Consider the following 5402-nt stretch of genomic DNA (forward strand, 5'->3'; position numbering starts at 1 on the left):
GGGCAAAGAGGCGGGAGCTGGTTGCTGAAACCACGCCCACCTAGCTCGACGGTGGTGACAGCAGCGGGCAATTTAACAAGGGGGTCTATGGGATTGACTCCCTTTTGCAGCCAGCCTCTAGCGGCCAGTCGATGAATTACAGTTTAAGTCACTTCCGTGTTGGCTTCATGAGAGAGAGCGGGAGGTTGCCGCTTGGTGGAAACCTAGATACGCATGCTTAGGATGTGTCCTTCCGTTTGAGAGGCACCCTTAGTTTTGGCATGGAGTATGCGCTGTACCTACTGAAGGAGATAGCTGTGTACTTTTACCTAAGTAGAGGGTATGTTGCCACCATAAACGTGATTTAATTGTTGTTAGTATGTCAGTGCTATAGAGGAGTGATTCAATTTATTTGAATTAATTGAAATGAGCCCCACCATTACTAGCAACAACTTTGAATATAAACATACATGAGCATTTACTGTACTTTTTTCAGAAAAATTTTTTGGGAAATGTTTGCCTTTATTATGATAGGACAGATCACAACTGACAGGAAGCAAAGTGGGAGAAAGATAGGGGGTGGGATCGGGAACAGTCCTCAAGTCAGGATTCGAACTCAGGACGGCCGGAGCGCAACAGCACTGTATGTCGGCATGCTGCCCACAAGGATATCGGCACCGACACATTCACTGTTCTTTTACTCATGATATTTTAAGATCATTTTTGTGTTTGCAAACAGCAATGACGTAGTTTGTGGGTGGAGCCTACCTGTGCCAAAAAAATACAGAAATGCAACACAGAACAAACTGTCATATTAAGACAGCATTTTAGAAAAAGCACATAAATGGAATAATTCTTGAGCTGCAGGTGCTTCCAAGCTGGTGTCAGGTTATATGAGATGCACCGCATGATTACTTATGCCTGCAGTTTAACACATAAATTATTATTATTATTTTATTCATACCACAACAGTGTAAGTTATTTACACAGCGACTGTGTCTCCTTCTCCTGGGAAGCCTTGAAAGTGGCACTATATACACTTATGTCTGGAATGTCACCAATTCAAGATGCTTGGTTCACTCTGAAGTGTGTTCTACTTAGTAAAGTGGACGAGGATAGTTCATATGGAGAGACCCTTGAACCCTCCATTGACACGAGGGAGTGAGTTATACTTCATACGTACACTTCAGGCAACTCTTAAAACCACATTGCAACACGATTGTGATGTTACAGCACATTTCATTTCATTTACTCCCACCCCAAACAACTCTATGATATATTAATTATTTTTTAAAGATTTTAAACAGCCCAATCATACCTATTCCAAGTAATCAAGGGCTTAGATGGTTCCAATTTAGCCCATTGCAAGGGTTCTGCCAGTAATGGGCACTTGTGCAATGTAATCAATGACGTACAGAAGTTAGCAAGTGAAGGGCTTAAAAACGCAGCTCAACTCGGTCATCTGACTTTGCAGAACACAAAATGTTTTTTGGTGAGTCATGGTGCCATCTTGTGGTGTGATTGACGCATTGAGAAAACCAGGAGAAAGAGACAGTCTACCCTTCGCTGTCAGACCGTGTAAATAACTTACACTGTTGTGGTATGAATAAAAAAATAATAATAATAGAAAACTGGCCCCACTGGTGTAAACACTGTCATAGCAATTTGACAAGTGAAGAGCAAGCACATAGAATGACAATTTCAATTTTTTAAGTGTATAAATTTGTATTAAGTGTAACACATTCAATATACATATGTAAAATATTAATAATTAAAAAATTGTAGTGCAAGTGAGCTTGAAAAATGAAAGTAAATATGTATGAATACAAATAAAAAATTAAATATAAACAAATTATACATAAAAGCTAAATAAACATAGCATAAACAAAATAAATATACACATATGCATAAATGACTAGAACTTTTAAAATAGAATGGAAATTTGAAAAAGAGCGAAGTTCTTACGGGTGTGAAACAACATAATTAATGACAGTATTTTGATTTTTTTGGGTGAACTAATCCTTTAATTCGTCCATGGTTCCAACTGGAGAAAAAAACAACAACAATGAAAGAAGAGGTTTTGGTGCTCAGTGCAAACTAAGTATGTACTAAAATATATCTTCAGATATTGCTCACTGTCACTGAATGTTATTACAGGACAGAAGAGTGCTGTGCTGATCTAGAACTTTGCTGGCTAGCTGAGTGAAGTTAGCTTGCTAGCTAAAGTTAGCTACTTTTTTTCTATGGACAAACTGAAATTTTTAAAGGGTCTTTATGAAATACTTTTCATGTATTAATTGCTTGTTATTGCCAGTGGCTGAACAGCATGTAAAGAAATGTAAAAAATGAGAGCTGTAGACTAATTTTTATGTGAAGGACTCAGGGCAATTTTGCTGGGGAAATCCAAGGGAAACTATCATAACAGTATAATTTTAAAGAACCTCCTCTATTGACATGTTGATGAATCACACTGGTCATCATTCGCTCGCATTACTATATGGAGTGTGTGCAAGAGCATGAGCAATAAGTTGCTGGCCACAACTCACTTAACGGTCACCACTGTCGCTAATAACAAGGGTTTCTCAATTCTACATCCCTTTAACAGCTAAATATCAGGAGTTAATCTTTACTGTTGAAAGTAAATAGCTTGAGCCAACCTCTCGAGTATAGGACTAGGCGGTATGACAATAAAGTTTCACAGGACTGATTAATTTTTGACATGCTGATAAAGCAACGACAAAGGAGCGATAAAAAAAAGGAAAAATAAAGCCTAGATATGCTTGATGTAAGTACCAAAAGTAAATGCAGTTGTTTGTGTCTTAAGTGAACATAAGAAATTAGAAGAAATAAGGATCAATACTGGGTATATTGTCTAGTGTTAGGGTTAAAGAATATGTTGTTTATTAGTTGTTAAAGGAGGGCAAAGCACTTCTCTTTATCTTATATACTATAAATGCACTAATAGCACATGATTGGGTTATTCATTCATGTGTTTAGATGTGTAGGCCTACCAAAATTCACTATTTAACAGTAAGTATACTTTTAGCATAAAGTACTTGAAGTGCTACATTTTTAGTGTGGAAAAAAGTGCTACTAATGACATAGCAATAGTGTACTTGATTGTACTATTTAAAGACACCATACACATGTAGTTAAGTATATCATATAAAGGGAATGTTAAAATAATTACAATACATTTTAAATGAATTATTTAATCTACAAAAATATCTAAAAAATCTATAAATACATTTTGTATATATTCATTGTATTAATCTTATATTTTAAAATAAGTGTATTTTCTATGTATGATGAGTATATTTAAAAGTGTATGAAAGTATTTTAAAAGCACATTTTAGTTCATATTCATGGTGTCCCAAAACAGCACGGTTGAGTACACTTAGACGTTCTTAAGATTATTTTTAGTAAAGAACAATTTTTAGTATATTAAGTACAATATTAAAGTGTACTGAAATTGTGTATTTTACTGCACTTTTTCCACCTGGGAAGCATTTTGTTACAAAGATCCACTGAGTGACAAAAGGATGGAAAAGAAAAAAAACAACAACGAGATTTTAACATGCTACTTCATCAGCCACAATTGCAAACTCTTTTAGAGCAACATTTTCAATTTTTCCTTTCTCTTTGGAGTATTACAAGCTCTTGGTGCATAAAGAAGATCTGTAAAGTTGTAAAGACTAAAGTCTCAAATCCAAAGAGATATTCTTTGTAAAAGTCTAATAAGAGTCTAGAATAAGAGTCAACCACGCCTACCTAAAACGACTCGTTCTAACACGCCCCCACATCTACGTCACGATGTGGGAAGATTTGCATAACGCCGCCCAAATGTTCACGCAAAGAAAGACGACGTAACTTTTATTCTCGCTATTGTAGTATTGTTGCTGCCGCCATGTCGAGACGCTGTGTTTCGTTGTGAAAGTGAAACTACTTTGTTTGGCCTTCCAAAAGAGGACGATATCCACTTCGTCATGCCTAGAGCTGATCCGTGCTGGTCGCTGAGGAAATACATCAACTTCGCGCTGTGGATCGCCGGATCGGCTTTCACCGTGGACGACGCGGAGTACAGCCGTCAAATCCGCCGGCCGCGCCGTTCTCAAGCCCGCCGTGTGTTTCGTTGTGAAAGCGAAACTACTTTGTTTGGCCTTCCAAAAGAGGACACGACTAGAAATCAGTGGTTAAGTTGTATTTACAGCACTGTTCCAGAACAGTTCAAACCAAATATTCAGATGTGTGCAGCACATTTTATGGAGGACTGTTTCCTGATCCTGGGAGAGTAGACTACAACACCGGCTGTTCTGACTCGCAGACTGCAAGTATGTTTTCATTTAAAGAATTTGCCACTGATGATTCAAACGCGAGTTTTGAGCAGTGTAGAGTAGCGCTTGTTGTTTGTCATTTCTCCGATCACAAATGCAGACATAGTTTTATGTTTACACGGCGCGATGCAACGCAACGTGTAAAAAGACAATATAAGTTATTATAATGCGTAATTATGTCCCCACTGGATGCAACAAATGCCTTGTTTATAATGGGTTTTAATGTTTTTGTCTCGTCGCTCCGGCCGGGACATGGCCTCACAGTATGGTAGGGGCGTAACATTTCCGTCACACACCAATTCTGCCAATCCCAATGCACTGGATAGCTGGCCAATCACAGCACACCTCGCTTTTCAGACCGATGAGCTTTGTAAAAATCGATGCGTTTCAGAAAGGCGGGGCATGGAGGAGAAACAATAATGTACAGTATGTGGAAAATAATGTGTTTTTTTAACCTTAAACCGCATAAACATTTAATTACACCAAATACACAAAATAATGTTATTTTTAGCAACATCATATGACCCCTTTCAACCCACTATCAAAGTAAACTTATTCCAAATTAGATATGAGTGAGGTACAAAACTTAAAAATGAGGGACCAAGCCAATAACATTAGTCTACAAAAAGGGACAATTTGATAAGGATCTTCGTATACAAATGTATTTGCCTATGTAAAAGTCAGCAATTCCACAATGTCCAATTAAGCAGTGTCTGGAGCTTGGTTAAATAAAGCTACACACACACACACACACACACACACACACATATATATATATAAAAAAAATAAAAAATTCAAATATGAAACATGCAGGCACAAACACCTCCAATGTCAAAAGATCAAGGCAAACTTGATTTCTCATACAATGACATCCAAGATGTAGGTGACTTTGTTTCTTCAGTAGAACACATATGATTTTTAAGGCCAACCGTTGCAGTCTATCAGTCGTATAATGAATGGCAATGGTAACAAAATCTATGAGAGTACAAAAAAAAAAAACATGCACAGAGAAATCCAAATTAAACCCTGCGGCTCATGACGACACATTGATGTCCTAAGACACGAAACGATCGGTTTGTGCCAGAAACC

Source organism: Sinocyclocheilus rhinocerous, unplaced genomic scaffold (assembly GCF_001515625.1).
Source record: "Sinocyclocheilus rhinocerous isolate Xijiao unplaced genomic scaffold, SAMN03320098_v1.1 scaffold36, whole genome shotgun sequence".
In the NCBI taxonomy this organism is placed as follows: domain Eukaryota; kingdom Metazoa; phylum Chordata; class Actinopteri; order Cypriniformes; family Cyprinidae; genus Sinocyclocheilus; species Sinocyclocheilus rhinocerous.